Here is a 21,027-nt window from a genome sequence, read left to right as displayed (position 1 = left end):
TGAATAATGCTGCTGACCTCATATTCTTCATGGTTGTCAAATGAGATAGGACGGGGATGAGGCAACACAGTGGTAAACCAATTACAAACCAATGGTTTCAAGAGGGAGACATGAAAAACATTGGAGATGGGCATTGCAAGAGGAAGGTCAAGAGCATAGGCAACAGGATTGACCCGTCAGAGTATTCGAAAAGGGCCAACATAACGGGGAACCAGTTTATTGGAAGGCACACAAAAGTTCAAGTTGCGGGAGGACAGCCAAATCCTCTCATCAAACTTGTAGGAAGGCACGGGCAGATGCCTACCATTAGTCTGGAATTTTTGGAGCTGCATAGATTGGGGAAGTTAATCCTGAATCTGCACCCACGTGGCACGGAGTTGCCAGAGATGCTCCTCAAAAGCCGGAATACCCTGAGACATGAATGAATCGGGCAACAAGGATGGTTAAAACCCATAATTCACAATGAACGGAGATAACTGGGAGGAAGCATTAATAGCACTATTACGAGCGAACTCTGCCCAAGTTAACAGTTCAGACCAATTATGGTGGTGATCTGAGACATAGCAATGGAGGAACTGTATGTGAATTTTCTTCCTGCGCTAAAGGCCAGGTTATGTGGACCTAAAGCTAAAACATTTGAGGTGACACTGATTAGATGGAAATGATCACTCAGGACATAAAATATGTTAAATATAAGCTAATATTTATTTTTGATAAGAGAGATGATTAAAATATATTCTTTGAAAAAAAAATTATTAAAAAATTGATTTATTAAAAAATTGATTAAAAATTGAATTTAATTGAATTTGTATTAAAAATGCTGATATATTAATGTTTTTCAGCAAAAATAACAGAGGCAAAAAGATAAAAAGATAAGATATAGGTGAGGTGAGTGTACTGAGCAGAGGATATAGTTAGTATACACAGCACATATAATTAGTATGTTCGTATCGTTAGTGAGGTTAATATAACAACAGATGCGGTTAGTATACAGCAGGTGTAATGAGTGCAGTGGATTTGATTGAGGTTAAAGTGTAAACTATAATGGGTCAGCTAAAGGTGTATAGGCTACAGGTGTGTGTGCTAAAATGATATAATAAACTAAAAGTGTGTAAACTAAACAGCTATAAAATGATTATACCTAAATTCATGTAGTGGACAATTGCGCAAAAAAGCAAAAAAGCAATGTTAATAGAGCTTAGCTAAAAGGTAAAGTTAATAGAGCTAGGTTAATATGGCTAAGTTATTATAACTAGAACAACATAACTAAAATTAAGTATAAAAAATTGCCATTTCAAACACGATTGTAATAGAACTGTAAAATGAATCAAAAGTTCTAAAAAAGTTCTTTTCTGTGCACAGATAAAGAGTGTTGGCATATGCAAAATGTTGGGCAAGTGAAATTTTTTTTTTTTTTTTTCAGTGCCGTCTCCTTTTTATGTTAAAAGTACCTTGTAAGATCAGACTTAAAGTCTTTTTAGTAATTCAATCCTATGGTAAACGCAAATGAAGTAATCCGAAGTTCAGGTAATACCAGGTTACCTTAAGCAGCTTTTTTTCAAGGAAGCATCTGTCAGGTTGTTATTATAGTACCTTATTTCTTTCTTTGTCCTTTATGGTAAAGCCAGGTTACCACTAGGAATTTCAAGCCGCATACAGGACTGTTGTTAATGTGGTGCTTCCGCGTCTGGAAGCAGAGTAGTTCTCGTCCGGTCTTTTTTCCTGCTGATGGTAGTAATTTCACTTGCCCAACATTTTGCATATGCCAACACTCTTTATCTGTGCACAGAAAAGAACTTTTTTAGAACTTTTGATTCATTTTACAGTTCTATTACAATCGTGTTTGAAATGGCAATTTTTTATACTTAATTTTAGTTATGTTGTTCTAGTTATAATAACTTAGCCATATTAACCTAGCTCTATTAACTTTACCTTTTAGCTAAGCTCTATTAACATTGCTTTTTTGCTTTTTTTGCACAATTGTCCACTACATGAATTTAGGTATAATCATTTTATAGCTGTTTAGTTTACACACTTTTAGTTTATTATATCATTTTAGCACACACACCTGTAGCCTATACACCTTTAGCTGACCCATTATAGTTTACACTTTAACCTCAATCAAATCCACTGCACTCATTACACCTGCTGTATACTAACCGCATCTGTTGTTATATTAACCTCACTAACGATACTAACATACTAATTATATGTGCTGTGTATACTAACTATATCCTCTGCTCAGTACACTCACCTCACCTATATCTTATCTTTTTATCTTTTTGCCTCTGTTATTTTTGCTGAAAAACATTAATATATCAGCATTTTTAATACAAATTCAATTAAATTCAATTTTTAATCAATTTTTTAATAAATCAATTTTTTAATAAAATTTTTTTCAAAGAATATATTTTAATCATCTCTCTTATCAAAAATAAATATTAGCTTATATTTAACATATTTTATGTCCTGAGTGATCATTTCCATCTAATCAGTGTCACCTCAAATGTTTTAGCTTTAGGTCCACATAACCTGGCCTTTAGCGCAGGAAGACAATTCACATAGATTTTAAATTATCAATTTTATCTGGGGATTTTTTGATATCAACCTGTGTACTTTGAGGTGAACTGTTTCAGCGCTCTCTCGCTCCCTCAATATATTCCAATGGAGGAACTGTTCCAGAGCTTGATTAGACCATCCCACAGCCCCATTGGATTGAGGGTGATATTCCGAGGAGAAGGAAAGCTGGATCCCCATTTGAGAACAAAAGGAGTGCCAAAATCTGAAGACAAACTGGCTACCCCGGTCCCGGGCAAACACTGAAGCAAGCTCCTGAGCGGTAGGCAGCTTCTTCAAGGGAATGCAATGTGACATTTTAGAAAATGGTCAACCACCATAAGGATAACAGTATTGCCATTGGAAACAGGGAGTTCAACAATGAATTCCAAGGAAAGATGTGTCCAAGGATGCACACCATTATCAATTGTTTGGAGAAGACCCACAGTCATTGAGGAGGCTTGTTCTGTGCACAGATTGAGCAGGAGGTAACATATGCAGCTACATCAGAACGAAGACCTGGGCACCAGAATTGTCGAGTGACAGACCAACTCATTTGGTTCTTGCCCGGGTGACCTGTGGCTTTAGGATAGTGGTAAGTGTGCAATAGTTTAGTTTGAAGATTCTCAGGTACAAAGCACTTACCACTAGGTTTCTCAGGAGGTGCATTGGTTTGTGCAGCCAGGATCTCCTCCCCCAAGGGAGAAGTCAAATTAGTACTTATGGTGGCCAAAATATGGTCAGGAGGTATAACTGGAGTAGGTACAGACTCCTCCTTGGGCAGAGGTGAAAATTGTTGAGAGAGAGCATCAGCCTTAACATTCTTACTACCAGGCAGGAGACCACATATTAAACCGAGACAAAAATAGCGTCCATCTGGCCTGTCGGGCGACAAACGCTTTGCTTCAGATAGATAAGTTAAATTCTTGTGGTCAGTAAGAATGAACACTGGTATGCTAGTACCCTCAAGAAGATGCCTCTATTACTTGAATTCCAAAATTATGGCCAGTAATTCCCTGTTGCCAATTTCATAATTGCACTCTGCTGGAGACAATTTCTTAGAGAAGAAAGCACACAGATGCAAGGAATAAACTTTCTATAGTAATTAGCAAAGTCCAAAAAACATTAAATAGACCAAAGACCAACTGGATGAGGCCACTGCAGAACTGCAGACAACTTGTCAGGATCCATGGAAAAGCCTGCAACAGAGATTACATAACCTAGGAAGGTTACTTGAGTCTGATGGAACTCACATTTCTCGAGTTTACAAAACAGGCTGTTCTCACGTAGTCTCTGAAGTACCCGTGTGACATCAAAACAATGAGTCTCAAGTGTGGGTGAGTGTATGATGATGTCGTCTAAGTACACCACAACACACTGTTGCAACATATCTCATAGGACATCATTAATAAATTCCTGGAAAACAGCAGGAGCATTACATAGGCCAAAGGGCATTACAAGATATTCATAATGCCTTCTCCTGGTGTTAAATGCTGTTTTCCATTGAATCTATGAAATGAAGAATTAAGGCAGTTCTGAAGACAAAAGGGGGTCCAACCCAGTACTTACTAGCAAGGTGTACCTAATGAAGTGACCGGTGACTGTGTGTATATATATATATATATATATATATATATATATATATATATATATATATATATATATATATATATATGTATATATATCTATATATATATATATATATATATTTGTATATATATATATCATAACAAGAACTAGGAAGCTTTGTGAGTCTAGGCCATACAGTGACAGTCTTTTATCTTATAAAAATGTGTTAGTACAATACTTAAAATGTTCTCAATACTAAAAAATAACACTGAACCATATTTTGTGGGATGTCAGTGTCACTATAAGCAAAATAGGAGTCATCAAGTGAAGTCAGTCTGCAGCTCTGTTAAAGTAATATTGTAATTATAGTGTATATCAGAGCCCCTTTTGTGTATGATTTCAGAAAGGTTTAACCACATGTGGATTTGAGTACCAGACTATTTACTTATACAGTTGCACAAGACACAGTTCAGGGTTTACATTTTCTCTTTGCAAACAAATTAAATTTCATAACTGACATAGAGGGGAGAATAGTTTTTGCTTTTTTTCAGTAATCAGGTAGTCAAATAGTTACATGAAAAAAAATATATTTGGAAAAAAAATCACAAGACTGCCCATGGCTTGTGTACTTCCCAGGGCTGTTATTACAACTGCATTACCAGCATTGATTTCCCATCCAGTAACCTGGTACACTAATGCTTTATCCACATCCGCTGCCATAGTAACAGTGATAGTATGTGAATGTGACTGCTGTCATACCATGCAATTCTATTCATGCCATTATTCAGGGGGCTACCAGACTCAAATTGCAGATACAAGACACTTACTTAACCATTTCAAAGCATCACTGTTTTGCAGTACTTGAAAATATGACAGCTGCGTGCCTCAAAAAACATTGTAGTATTGGATTATTCTAATTGCTACAATGTACTGAGAACATTGCAATTATTACGATCTGAATTAGTAATTCTGTTGTTTCCATATTATCTTCAAGTTTAACATTTAAATGGAATGTGTTCTCAACGTCTCTTTTTTGCCTATGAAAATCAAGATAAAAATGTACAACTATATCTCATTCTCTGTTACACACTCTTGTATCTTAACTAGATGTAGAAGATGCACATAATAAATAACCTTTATCAGGTTTCAGTGTTCAGTTGTCCCTTTTTCCTCTTTCTGTACCAGCCTAGCACAAAGAGTGCTTAAGCAACAATATGGGTACTCTGCTAACAAACTTCTACAGTGGCTCATTATTTGAGAATCCTTTCTACTAGCTTCCGTTATATATCTGGATGTATGACAAGAAACATTTAGAAGTATTTGTCGGAATAAATATAGTATAATTGTGTAATGTGTCTTGCATTTTGGGGGCATCTAAGTCATAGGTCCATTGCTTTGAAACTCATAGTGATGGGATTTCCTTTTAGCTAATTTGTATGAGTTATCAGCTGAATAAGTGTGATATTTTGAGAGCAATTAGAAAAAAAGGATCCTACCTTGGAGTAAGATGTTGCTTATAGCTCATATGTGATAATTAGCTATAACAAATGTAGAAAATATGAACAAATAAGCTATAAGCTGGATCAACTATGTACAATGTTTGTTCAATAGCTTGTATACACATTGCTTCAAAATCTCAAACATAGGAGCGTGATTACCTTCATTTAATGCCATCAAAAAGTTGACACCAAATGCACAGATGTTGTCTAACTAGTTTATGGATTCCCCAGATACCTTCAAAGCAAAATCTTATGCCAAGAATGACTAGTATTAATGGCATGTCCAAGATTCAAAAAGGGATCACTCTGAATTTTCCCTCTACACTTTCTAGGTACTTTGATGTGTATTCATTATTTATTTTCACTGTAACAAATAACAGTTGGTGGTAACAAATAAAATATAGGTACATGTATGTGCATATTTGGGGGGGCAGGAATGAATGAAACCTAAGAATTTTAATGTTTTTTCTCACGTGCTGCAAATAGCAACGGACAAATAAAGAAAAGTGGCTGATATAAAGAATTAAAAAATAGGGACCTTACTTGAAATGCACTCCAGATAGAGTGCAAAAAGTATTGTACCTGCATAAACAATGTCTGTCCAAGGGACATACACAAAAATGTAGGTAGTAGGGAAAAATAGCATTTTTTTTATCATAATCACTTAGCATATATCAAAAAAAGTAATTGGTTATGTGATAGTGTTGGGTTTATTTGGATAACGGTTGCGAACTGAAATAGTTAAATCACTGATACTCCATAAGATGTAATGAAAGATTCCCTACCTTATTTTAAAAGGAGAATTAAAAACAATATAGCTGCATATTCAACACATACATATTAAAAACAGAATTTATGCTTACCTGATAAATTACTTTCTCCAACGGTGTGTCCGGTCCACGGCTTCATCCATTACTTGTGGGAAATGTTCTCCCCCACAGGGAAAGGCAAGGAGAGCACACAGCAAGAGCTGTCCATATAGCTCCCCCTCTGGCTCCGCCCCCCAGTCATTCGACCGACGGTTAGGAGAAAAAGGAGAAACTATAGGGTGCCGTGGTGACTGTAGTGTATAAAGAAAAAAATTTTAACCTGATTAAAAAAACCAGGGCGGGCCGTGGACCGGACACACCGTTGGAGAAAGTAATTTATCAGGTAAGCATAAATTCTGTTTTCTCCAACATTGGTGTGTCCGGTCCACGGCATCATCCATTACTTGTGGGAACCAATACTAAAGCTTTAGGACACGGATGAAGGGAGGGAGCAAATCGGGTTACCTAAACGGAAGGCACCACGGCTTGCAAAACCTTTCTCCCAAAAATAGCCTCCGAAGAAGCGAAAGTATCAAATTTGTAGAATTTGGCAAAAGTGTGCAGAGAAGACCAAGTCGCTGCCTTACATATCTGGTCAACAGAAGCCTCGTTCTTGTAGGCCCATGTGGAAGCCACAGCCCTAGTAGAGTGAGCTGTGATACGGTCAGGAGGCTGCCGTCCGGCAGTCTCATAAGCCAAGCGGATAATGCTTTTCAGCCAGAAAGAGAGAGAGGTAGCAGTAGCTTTTTGACCTCTCCTCTTACCAGAGTAAACGACAAACAAGGATGAGGTTTGTCTAAAATCTTTTGTTGCTTCTAAATAGAACTTTAAAGCATGAACAACATCTAAATTGTGTAATAAACGTTCCTTCTTTGAAACTGGATTCGGACACAAAGAAGGAACAACTATTTCCTGGTTGATGTTCTTGTTGGAAACAACTTTTGGAAGAAAACCAGGCTTAGTACGCAAAACAACCTTATCTGAATGGAACACCAGATAGGGTGGATCACACTGCAAAGCAGATAATTCAGAAACTCTTCTAGCAGAAGAAATAGCAACCAAAAAACAGAACTTTCCAAGATAGTAACTTAATATCTATGGAATTTAAAGGTTCAAACGGAACCCCTTGAAGAACTGAAAGAACTAAATTTAGACTCCAAGGAGGAGTCATGGGTCTGTAAACAGGCTTGATTCTAACCAAAGTCTGAACAAAAGCTTGTACATCTGGCAAAGCTGCCAGTCGTTTGTGCAACAAGACGGATAATGCAGAAATCTGTCCTTTTAGAGAACTAGCTGACAATCCTTTATCCAAACCTTCTTGGAGAAAGGAGAGAATCTTTGGAATTTTAATCTTACTCCAGGAGAATCCTTTGGATTCACACCAACAGATATATTTTTTCCATATTTTATGGTAAATCTTTCTAGTCACAGGTTTTCTGGCTTGGACCAGAGTATCAATCACAGAATTTGAAAACCCACGCTTGGATAAAATCAAGCGTTCAATTTCCAAGCAGTCAGCTGCAGAGAAACTAGATTGGGATGTTCGAATGGACCTTGTACTAGAAGGTCCTGTCTCAAAGGTAGCTTCCATGGTGGAGCCGATGACATATTCACCAGGTCTGCATACCAAGTCCTGTGTGGCCACGCAGGAGCTATCAGAATCACCGAGGCCTTCTCCTGTTTGATCCTGGCTATGAGCCTGGGGAGGAGAGGAAACGGTGGAAACACATATGCTAGGTTGAACGACCAAGGCGCCACTAATGCATCCACTAGAGTCGCCTTGGGATCCCTCGATCTGGACCCGTAGCAAGGAATCTTGAAGTTCTGACGGGACGCCATTAGATCTTTGTCTGGAATGCCCGATAATTGGGTTAACTGAGCAAAGACCTCCGGATGGAGTTCCCACTCCCCCGGATGGAAAGTCTGATGACTCAAATAGTCTGCCTCCCAGTTGTCTACTCCTGGGATGTGAAAAGCAGATAGATGGCAGGAGTGATTCTCTGCCCATTGGATTATCTTGGTTACTTCCTTCATCGCTAGGGAACTCTTTGTTCCCCCCTGATGATTGATGTACGCAACAGTCGTTATGTTGTCCGACTGAAATCTTATGAACCTGGCTTCCGCTAGCTGAGGCCAAGCCAGAAGCGCATTGAATATAGCTCTTAGTTCCAAAATGTTTATCGGGAGAAGCAACTCTTCCTGCGACCATAGGCCCTGAGCTTTCAGAGAGTCCCAGACCGCGCCCCACCCCAAGAGGCTGGCATCGGTCGTGACGATGACCCACTCCGGTCTGAGGAAACTCATTCCCTGAGACAGGTGATCCTGGGTCAACCACCAGAGAAGTGAGTCCCTGGTTACCTGGTCTACTTGAATTTGGGGAGACAAGTCTGTATAGTCCCCATTCCACTGATTGAGCATGCACAGCTGTAATGGTCTTAGATGAATTTGAGCAAAAGGAACCACATCCATTGCTGCGACCATTAGTCCTATTACTTCCATGCATTGAGCTATGGAGGGTTGAAGAATAGAGTGAAGAACTCGACAAGCTTTTAGAAGCTTTGTCTTTCTGACGTCTGTGAGAAAGATCTTCATTTCCACAGAATCTATTATTGTTCCCAGAAAAGGAACCCTTGTGGACGGTGACAGTGAACTTTTTTCTATGTTCACCTTCCACCCGTGAGATCTGAGAAAAGCCAACACAATGTCTGTATGAGCCCTCGCTTTGGAAAGAGACGACGCTTGGATTAGGATGTCGTCTAGATAAGGTGCTACAGCGATGCCCCTCGGTCTTAGGGCCGCTAGAAGGGACCCTAGCACCTTTGTGAAAATTCTGGGAGCGGTGGCTAAACCGAATGGAAGAGCCACAAGCTGGTAATGTTTGTCCAGAAAGGCGAACCTCAGGAACTGATGATGAGATTTGTGGATTGGGATATGCAGATACGCATCCTTTAGATCCACGGTAGTCAAAAATACACCCTGCTGGATTGTTGGTAAGATTGTCCGAATGGTTTCCATCTTGAAGGATGGAACTCTGAGGAACTTGTTTAATATCTTTAAATCCAGAATTGGCCTGAAAGTTCCCTCTTTTTTGGGAACCACAAACAGGTTTGAGTAAAACCCTAGACCTTGTTCCCCGGAGGGGACTGGGTTTATCACTCCCATCTTTGATAGGTCTCTTACACAATGTAAGAATGCCTGTTTCTTTATCTGGTCTGAAGATAAGCGAGACAGGTGGAACCTTCCCTTTGGAGGAAGTCCCTTGAATTCTAACAGGTATCCCTTGGAAACTATCCCAAGCCTGAGCGAAGAGAGATAGTCTGCCCCCTACCAGATCTGGTCCCGGATCGGGGGCTACCCCTTCATGCTGTCTTGGTAGCAGCAGCAGGTTTCTTGGTTTGTTTACCCTTGTTCCAGCCTTGCATGGGCTTCCAAGCGGGTTTGGGCTGGGCCGCGTTACCTTCTTGTCTAGCGGCAGTGGAGTTATTAGCCGGTCCGTTCCTGAAATTGTGAAAGGAGCGAAAATTAGACTTGTTCTTAGCCTTAAAAGGCCTATCCTGTGGGAGGGCATGGCCCTTACCTCCAGTGATGTCTGAAATAATTTCCTTCAAGTCCAGCCCAAAAAGGGTCTTACCCTTGAAAAGAATATTCAGTAACTTAGTCTTGGACGACACATCTGCCGACCAGGATTTTAGCCAAAGCGCCCTCCGCGCTACTATAGCAAAACCTGAGTTTTTCGCCGCCAATTTCGTTATTTGAAAGGCGGCATCCAATATAAAGGAATTAGCTAACTTTAATGCGTGAATTCTGTCCATGACTTCTTCATAGGAAGTCTCTTTCTGGAGCGACCTTTCTAGTTCTTCGAACCAAAAGGACGCCGCTGAAGTGACAGTAATAACACACGTAGCTGGTTGAAGGATGAACCCTTGCTGAACAAAAATCTTTTTAAGCAATCCTTCCAATTTTTTATCCATAGGATCTTTGAAAACGCAGCTGTCCTCTATAGGAATAGTTGTGCGCTTCGCTAGTGTTGAAACAGCTCCCTCAACCTTCGGGACCGTTTGCCATGCGTCCCTTCTAGGGTCTACTATGGGAAACATTTTCTTAAATATAGGAGGTGGGGCAAAGGGTACACCTGGCTTCTCCCACTCCTTTTCCACTATGTTCGCTACCCTCTTAGGTATTGGAAAAGCTTTGTCGTGCACTGGGACCTCTAAAAATTTGTCCAATTTGCACAACTTCTCTGGTACTACCATGGAATCACAGTCATCCAGAGTAGCTAATACCTCCTTAAGCAAAGCGCGGAGATGTTCTAGCTTAAACGTAAATGCCACTAGATCAGGTTCTGCCTGTTGAGAAATTTTTCCTGAGTCTGAAATTTCACCCTCAGACAGCCCTTCCCTCACAGCCAATTCCGATTGATGTGAGGGTAAAATAGGTAAGGCATCGTCAGCGTCTGATTGTTCATCCTTTTTATCTGTATTTAAAACTGAACAATCACGCTTTCTCTGAAAAGCTGGCAGTTTGGATAAAAGATTTGCTATAGAATTATCCACTACTGCTGATAATTGTTGCATAGAAATAAGCACTGGCACGCTAGGTGTCGCCTGCGCGGGCAAAGCTGGTGTAGACACAGAAGGAGAGGATGTAGAGCTATCCCCACTACCTTCATTAGATAAATCATCTTGGGCAACATTATGAAAAATAACAGAGCTGTCCTGATTTTGTTTGGACGCTATGGCGCAATTATCACAAACACTCGAAGGGGGAACCACATTTGTCTCTATACACACAGAACATAGGTTATCTGATGGAACAGACATGTTAAACAGATTTAGGCAGGCAAACAATGCAATAAAAACGATTTTAAACAAAAATGTTACTGTCTCTTTAAATAATAAAATGACACATTTATTTCTGAATGTTCAAAAAACTATGAAGGCAATATCCGATTTTTCTGAAATTTGGACCCCAGTGTCTTAATGCTTAGAAAGTATTGCACAGCAAATATGGAGACTCTAGCTCTTAAAACAAGCAAGCTAATTGTTGGATTTAACAGTTTTTATACACCACAATCCCAGCTACAGCCTTGCTGCAGCTTTTTACCTTCCTTAGGGGTCACCATTCACAGAAAAAAGCCTTTTGGAGTCACTTTCTGAGCCACAGGACCCTCTCACATGAATCTGCATGCACTGCCTTGAAATTCAACTGCGCAGCTGAAGTGCCAAAATGAGGCTTCCTCCCTCAGCACACTAGAGTGAAGGGGCCTTCCTGACTAGATTTAGGTGTCTAAAACAAGCCAGATCAATAAAAAACGTTGCCAAGTGTATGTGAGCTTATAAAATATTTCAAATGGTATAATATTGTAATAAAAACCAATCGATTTAGCCCCTAACAGTGTCTACCAGCATAAAAAACAAAAAGGGGAAGCCTGTTATCTTTTTTGCTGAGGTGAAAGAAAAATGGCTTACCGTTTCCCCTGAGGGGAAAAATGACTGTCATCTAGCATTAGCCTGTGTTGTTAGAAGGAGACTAGTCATACCTGAAGCAGATGAGTCTGCAAACTGTTACCCCCAACTGAAGTTCTCTTGTTTCAACAGTCCTGCGTGGTAACAGTAATGGATTTTAGTTACTTGTGCTAAAATCATAGCCCTCTTAAACAGAAATCTTCATCACTTTTCTGTTATAGAGTAAATAGTACAAGCCCGCACTATTTTAAAATAACAAACTCTTGATAGAAGAATAAAAAACTACAACTAACACCACAAACTCCTCGCCATCCCCGTGGTAGATGCTACTTGTTCAGAGCGGCAAGGAGAATGACTGGGGGGCGGAGCCAGAGGGGGAGCTATATGGACAGCTCTTGCTGTGTGCTCTCCTTGCCTTTCCCTGTGGGGGAGAACATTTCCCACAAGTAATGGATGACGCCGTGGACCGGACACACCAATGTTGGAGAAAATATAATACAATAGCACTTACTTTGAATTTTAACGGAACAGAAGAATTTTTTCTGCAAATGTTCAAAATTTCCATTCATTTACCTGCCCCTTGTATAACGTGACTGCTGTTAGCCAATCACAGACTCAGAAAGTTCACACTCAAAACTGTGTACACTCCTCCAAAATAAGCAGCTCTCCTTATATAGTTATGTATTTGCTTTAGCTCTTTTCCAGATAAAGAGGCCCATTTATCAAGCTCCGGATGGAGCTTGAGGGCCTGTGCTTCTGGCGAGTCTTCAGGGGCGACATTGCACCAGCATCTCACAAGAGCTGCTGGTGCAATGCTGAATACGGAGAGCGTATTGCTCTCCACATTGAGGGATGTCTGTCGGACCTGATCCGCACTGTCAGATCAGGTCCGACAGACGTATGATAAATAGGCCTCAGTGGCTTCTGTCAGACCCCAATAACTAAACAAACAATTTCTCCAAGTGCATAAGGTGTGATAAAACTGTGAAGTGTGATAAATAAAATGTTAAACACTACAGCATATGCTGCTGCTATATAGTATTTAAGAAATGAGTACGCTCCTCAGCATATCTACATAAGTTTTACAACAAAGGATATCAAGAAAACAATGTAATTTTGATAGCAGAAGTAAATAAGAGGTTCAATTTGCATGAAATCTCCTTTTAAGTATAAACCGATATAAAGAAAACATAATACAATTTTTGCACAATTGCTGGTCTTATAGATATTCAATCTTTCAACCTTCTGCCTTGCTTTTATTTTATTTTTTCCATTTTTTTCCATTAATATCATAGACTTAAATGTAAATGATAATGGCTACATTCACTGCAGAATGAAATTGCCTTCTGAAAATACTTTCTTCAATATCCATTCAAGAAACACTTCAGACAAAGAATAACACTGTTGGTGACCCAGTTATTACATATTTTTCTATGTTAATATCTTACACAAGAGCTCAAGAAATACTAGGTACCATGACACTTGAAGAAAGGATATGAGGTGAAATCATTGTCCTGGTGAGAGAAGCAGCAGCTAAGGAAGGTCTGAAATCCCAGTGTCACTGACATGTATCCACAAGAAAGTCTCTACAAACTGTCCTATAGTTCCAACATACAACAATCTCACAGAATGGCAGGATATTACACACAAAGGGAAAAACCCAACCTGGATGGAGATAGCTGGGAGATCAATGGTTTAAATAATTGTGGTGTGTGTGTATGGTGCTCAAGAATTCTAATTACTGTTTTGGGTATGTAATGCAGAGGTGAGTTAACCCCTTTATTCATGTGTGTGTGTTTGTTAATCAGAGGGTTAACTCACTGTTAGGATAATCAAGACAGGTAAATGTTTCTGCAGTTGCTTTTCTGGTAATAATGTGTTAAATACCAGTTGTGAGTGTCTCTGGCTACCAATAAGTTAAATCATTGTCTTGTTACCAGCACCCAGGTGTTACAATACTGCATTAAGCTTCTGGCAACTAAGGGGTTAAATCATTGTTGTGTGTTATGGGTAATGAGAGTTAATGTGTGCAGTTAACTCTTTTTAATCCTTTTGTTCATTTTTTATTACAATATTTTGTGTAAGGGTGTGTTTTGCAAAACAGGTCCAGAAGGTAATTTCTCACTTGATCTGTGTCTATCTGGAACTTTGGACACTTTACAGAAACACGAAGCCTATGGCCTTTATGTTTATAGAGAGTGAGACCTGTTAAGAATGATCTGTTCAAACTTGTGTGATATGTTTGTTAAATTGTTTTTTTTTATTAAATAAAATATAATAAACAATATTTTAATAAAATAATGTAAAATATTTGTGAAAAATTTAAGGAGTGTCTACACAAAATATTGAAATATTGACTATGTGAAAAGCTCTTCTAATGTACCCAGAATGTGGAGATAATGGGCCAGATTATTTAAATCTCTTTGCTCTGGCGAGATTATCTAAGGTCTCTTCAGTACTGCAAAGTATTTCAAGAAGCGTTATAAATGCAAATTTTAGCTTGTGACCTGTTTATCTCACTGTGTAGAGTTTTGTATGTGAAGTAGACACCTACATTACATGATAATGCTAAAATAAAACCTGAAAGATTTTTGTATGATTTCTCTCCATGATGGTGAGCTTTTGATCATCCGGTCCCCCAAGTGTGCAGATAGGTAACTTGATACCTATATTACAAGCAAAGCAGTATTTTGCATGAGATTTCTAGAGTAAATTGCACCCAAGAGAAAGCCATACTGTGATTATATCACAACAAGCATCTATTCACTTGTATTAGAAGTTAAAAGTTATGTTTTCTTGCTTAGATGTAAGTAAACCATGATTCCCATTGTGAAGTTACCAGAAAGTTTCACCTTAAAGAGACAGTCTAGTCAAAATTAAACTTTTATGATTCAGATAGGATATGCAATTTTAAACAAATTTCCAATTTACTTTTATCATCAAATTTGCTTTGTTCTCTTGGTATTCTTAGTTGAAAGCTAAACCTAGGAAGGCGCATATGCTAATGTCTAAGCCCTTGAAGGCTGCCTCTTATCTGCATGCATTTGTCAGTTTTTCAAAGCTAGAGGGCATTAGTTCACGTGTGCCATATACAGTAGCAGTAGATAACATTAGGCTCACGACCGTGGAGTTACCTAGGAGTTAGCATTGATTGGCTAAAATGCAAGTTTGTCAAAAGAACTGAAATAAGGGGGCAGAAGGGATTTTCTATATTTTTAAACTTTAACAATTCTGGAGTAGACTGTCCATTTAAACAAATGCAAATCACTAATACAATGGCCATTCAGCTGGTCTATCCCTTATAATACAAGTGTTTACATTGATACCAATGTTCTGTGTAAAATGACAATAGCACTTTATGTACGTGAAATTAAACTTTTCAGTTAAAAAAAAAAGCAAAACTTGTAAATTAATTATTCATAAATGTTAGTTGGGGCATTATGGGTATACGGTACATGAGTGTATGATGTGCAATTGATATGCATTATACTGTAAAATTGTTCATTTTAAATGTTTTATTGTCAAAAAAAATGTGGTGTTGATTTGGTGAGGTTTTGAAACAAAATTTAAAAGCATGAGATATAACTATCTCACATACACAGGAAAAGCCTTGCAAATGGTCAAGGCTTTTCCAATTTACAATATTAAACTTTTAAAAATGTCTCACTTTATAAAAGGTGTTTTGTAAAAAGGTGCCATTTTTACTATTGAAACTAATGAGCCTCCTTATTCTCACAAAACTCTAATTTCTCACAGTAGAGACTAGGTACCTGCATATACATATTAATGCCCCAGTACAAATGTATTAAACAATCCAGATGCTATTTTTTTCTTTAAAAAAAACCTTGATTTCACAATTTTTAAGTATATATGTTACTGTCACCACATCACAGCACAAAATACTATACTTTCAAAATTAATCTTAATTAATCTAGACCATTGTATATTAAAGGGACAGTGTGCTGTGATTTTGTTTCTCACCTATAATGTGTTCACAATAATCAATTTGACCTCTTGCTGGAGTGCATTAAATTGCTTATAAATAGCTCCTTTACCTTTAGTTTCTCAAATAAAATATCCAATGTTGCAATACTGAAAGCTGTGTAAACAAGAATGACTCTGCCATTGCAATACATGGGTATTCATGCCATAGAATTGACAGAGCAAAGAGAGGAGGTGGCATTGTAATTTATGTTGACAATTCCATAAAGTTCACCCCCTTACAAAAATCTAGCTCTCCTGCCACCTTTGATTTCCTTTCTGGCACAATTGAGATCCCGTGCAGTAAATCAATCATTGTTGCAGGAATCTACCGCCCACCTAGCTCCCCTGTGCATTCCATTTCGGGCATAGCACATCTCCTTAGTGAATCCATAGCTCAAAACCCAAAAAGTTAAATTTTGGTTTTTGGAGATTTTAATATTGATTGGCTGAATACAAAAAATAACAGTTGTCGCTCGCTGTTTAAATCTTTACAGTTAACGCAATTAATCTCCTCCACAACTCACATAAACATCAAAAGCCATAATCATACCCTGCTCGACTGGATTCTCTCCACTTCTCCCGACCGAATCCAGGAGGCAGGTGTTCTCCCTAACAATTTCAGTGACCACTGCTTAGTGTACTGCGTGCGCAAAATAAAGGCAACTAAATCCTCTCCCAAGGTTAAAATCACCAGGTCTTTCAAAAAATTTAATATTCAATCATTTCTAAATGACATCAAGAACCTCCCCTGGCACAGATTAAACCTAATTCCAGATCTAGACTCTGCAGTTGAATTCTTTCAGTCTGAACTCCTACAAGTTTGAAATTTACATGCCCCGCTGCGTAAGGTGAGAGTAAAAGGAGCACACTTAAATTGGATCACAGCTGACCTCATTCAAATGTACCAGTTTCGGGATTCATTGTGGTAAAAGTTCAAGCATACTGGCTCTATGAACGATCGCTGTGTATATAGACAATGGCGAAATATATGCACTAAACAAACAAAATTGGCTAAGGCCCAATATTTCTGTGAAAATCTGAACAATAACATATCTAACCCTAGAAAGTTTTGGAAACTCATAAATAACTTACAAAATCCACCAATCCACTCCCAACCCTCCACTGTCAATGTGGATAACCAAAATCTGCAACTCCCCTTAGAAGTAGCAAATGCCTTTAATAATTTTTTTGTCGGATGCTCCACCACCCTGATTGACAAACTAATAAATGGCACGCATCCTGAAACTACAAATGTGGATCAGGTGCCACTAAAACAGCAAAGACCCAATATAAAGAAGTTCAAATTTAGACCTGTACCTATCAATGTCATTAAGAAACACCTTAATAATCTAAAAATGAAAAAACAGTCTGGACCTGATCAAATCCCAGCAATGCTCTTGAAGCTTAGTATGCCGGCAATTGCTAAGCCTGTCACAACCCTAATTAACGAATCCTTGATGTCTGGATACATACCCAAACTCTGGAAAACTGCAAGAGTAGTGCTAATTCATAAAAGTGGGGAGTTAACCTTGGTTTCTAACTATCGCCCTATATCATTGCTCCCAATATTGTCAAAAATCAAAAAAAAAGTTTGCAACGACATCCAAACTGGCATGGAACAAGGAGACCTAACTGGAGCTATTTTCCTTGATTTTGCAAAGGCCTTTGACACAGTAGACCACGACATACTACTGTTCAAACTAAAAAACTCTGGTATTGCTGATCGTCCATTAACCTGGTTTAGATCATATGTATTGGATCGATCACAATATGTCTCCATTTCTAACAGTGACTCCCTCCCTCTCCCAGTCACGTGTGGTGTTCCCCAAGGTTCCATTCTCGGCCCCCTACTATTCACATTATTTAAAATGATCTGCCTAATGTCTGCAAATTCTCACCTGTACACATGTACACAGATGACACTGTAATCTATGCAAACAAATCCAATCTGCCACAGCTTGAAGCAGTGCTCCAAGACCAGTTCACAGAGGTAGAAAAGTGGATCTCAAAAAACAAACTCTTCCTAAACACTGACAAAACTGTCACAATGATCTTTGGAACAGTACCTAAATTACACAAACTACAAAATTCCCATCTATGCATCAAAACAAAATCCAATTGCACACTGACTGCAGTCCACTCTTTCAAATACTTGGGTATGTTGTTAGACCGTAATCTATCTTCTGGCCTCCACATAGAAAAACTTGCATCTACACTTTATCCAAAACTAGGTGCCCTGTACAGAAACAAATCTTACTTCAGCCCTACAGTGAAGGAAAAGATTGTACAGCAAATGCTGATGCCTATCATGGATTACGGGGACATAGTATACGCAACTGCACCGCAAACTCACCTTAATAAACTTAATACATTGTATAACTCATTCTGCCGCTTTGTGCTACAATGTAACTACAGGACCCACCATTGTGACATGCTAAAAGAACTAAACTGGCTGACGGTGGAATCCAGACGCACCCTCCATCTTTCCTGGCTTGTGTTTAAGAGCCTTTTTGGGAAGCTCCCACCCTACCTGACCAGAATGCTCTCCCCGGCTATTCCCACCTCCTATAACCTCCGATCCAGTACCAGCACTTTATTTAGCTTGCCTCCATACAAAAAGAAAGCAGCTTGATCCTCCTTTTCCTACAGAGCACCACAGTTATGGAACGACCTCCGGCACACTTTCAAACCTTCCCCAAGCCTAATATCTTTTAAGAGATCCCCATCTACATATCTCAAAACAGAATGCACCTGTCATGGTTGATTATGTATTTCCTACCTGTTCTATGTAAAATTTTTGCATATATTGTGTATTAATATTGTCTTTGAATTTTATTGTAGCCTATTGTATCAATGCAATTTTTTGTGGACCCAGGACATACTTGAAAACGAGAGAAATCTCAATGTATCCTTCCTGGTAAAATATTTTATAAATAAATAAATTCCACTTTAAGCATAACAGAAACAAAATGTAACTTTTAAATGAATTTACACTTCATTGATTCCTACAGAAAACAGGCACCATTGATTTGATAAACTAACAGTCTCACCAGGCTTCCAGCTTCTCCAATCTGTATGTTTTTCTCTCGAACATTTTCACTAAAACCTACTCAGCTCCACATTCTTTAGTGTGAATTGGTTCAGTAAATGTGCACAGAACATGAGGAGACTGCAAAGACTTTATGGCAAACTTTTTGAATTTTGCTGGGACAGAGACAATTTTATGACCTTTTGTCCCATAGTATAATTCCCTTGGATTCTGTCCCACAGTAACAAATATGTGGGCTTGGCTGTCCATAGATTGGGACATTTAGATGTGAGGTCTTTTTGGTATAACAATACACTTGGTGGCATATTGTGGCCTGATATATTGTAGCATCTGAGTCTAGTGTTTTCATTAGAATATATTTAATATGGTGAACTGACATCTATATTCCCTTAAAGGGACACTAAACCCCCAAGAAATTGTACCTGCAATCGCTATATCAATGTATTATCATTTACTTTGTAATTTACATGTAGTTTCAAAGAAGTACCATTTATGTGAAATCCTATTCCGAAAATCGAACTATTTCCAAACCCACCGCTGGCTATACATTTCCATCCTCCAATCTTGACCGATAACTCAGGATCTCATAATAGCGGAGTATAGGGGATATGCGCATGCGCAAATCTATGAATCGCAATACGCATGCGACTGATAAATCAGGTTATCATAATGGCAGAGTATAGCCGCTATGCGCATGTGCGATATGCTTAATCTTCATAATCAACGTCACTCACCAGCAGACCCGCTATAATTGTGGTAGCACCGAGGTGATATGCGCATGCGCAAATCTATGGATCGCAATACGCATGCGCATGGTGACGAAATAGTTATGCAAAAAATGGAAATAGATTTAGATAGTGCACTGCCTATTTTAGAGGGTTGTCTTGAACAATGTCATCTATCAAAATTAAAAATTCATTTTATATGGAATATAAAAGTACATAATTTATAATATATGCATGTTTGGTAATTTAAATTTGTGGTCACGGTGTAGACAAAAAAAGAAAGTTTTGGAATCCTTTAAGTTCACAGATGGTATTCAGTATTAATATTCTATGCATATTAGGTGCAATGTTGCATTGGGTGAGGTCAGTACTGCAGTGACTTATTTAGGGCTAGATTACAAGTGGAGCGCTAAATTATCATGCGCCCGCAAACAAGCAATAACTAATCAGCCATTACAAGTAGCTGGTAATTGCTACTGCAAGCATGTGGTAGCAATTAGTGCATATAAAATTAACCAGAGATCAGATCATTGGTTAATTTTATAAATGTGCCCCAAATGGCCCCAAAATACTGTGTAATGTATTTTATTAAAAATAAATAAAGGTAACAATGTCTTTATTTTTCAGTAAAATTACTGCACTAGGCAGTTTTTTGGGGCTAAAGTTGGTGGGAGTTGTGTGTTAGAAAAAAAGGCACAGAAAAGTGCCTTTACATTGCAGTCTATGGGAACTCTGTGTTCCCAGTAAATATATATATGTATGCTTATATACTCATATTAACACATAAATATATATGTATATAAGCATATAAATATATATTTACTAACTGCTGCCATCTCTGCGGTACTTACCCTCTTCGCCTATGGAAGCATGCTCTCATGAGTGCAATGCTTCCCAGCAATGCAAATGTGAGCTCGCATTCGTATTGCTGTTAACTTGTAATACCATTATTGTGCGCTGGAATTACAAAGTTGAGCACTAATATCTCTTTCTTGAACGCAATATTTAGCGCTTCACTTGTAATCTGGCCCTTCATCACTATGTTACAAAGTGTCTCTGGATTATTTTTGTATTTTTTCGGTATCTATGGGAGAGGTTGGTGAGTTTGAAGGGACTCTGCAGAATCATGAGCAGAACGTAGCATATAAACAACAGTTCCAAACATTTTCTCTGCACTATATTTAAAAAATATATATAATAATGATTGTATACTATCTGTATTCATAGTATTAATCAATACAATTATCATAAAATTACTTATTTGTTAGTAAACTTAAAGGGACATTAAACACTAAATAAATGCTAGATAGAATGATGCATTCAAGGAAAAGATTAGTCTGAAAATAACATGTAAAAGTGATTTACATTTTT

Source organism: Bombina bombina, chromosome 6 (assembly GCF_027579735.1).
Source record: "Bombina bombina isolate aBomBom1 chromosome 6, aBomBom1.pri, whole genome shotgun sequence".
Classification (NCBI taxonomy): domain Eukaryota; kingdom Metazoa; phylum Chordata; class Amphibia; order Anura; family Bombinatoridae; genus Bombina; species Bombina bombina.
Note: the sequence above shows the minus strand (reverse complement) of the source record.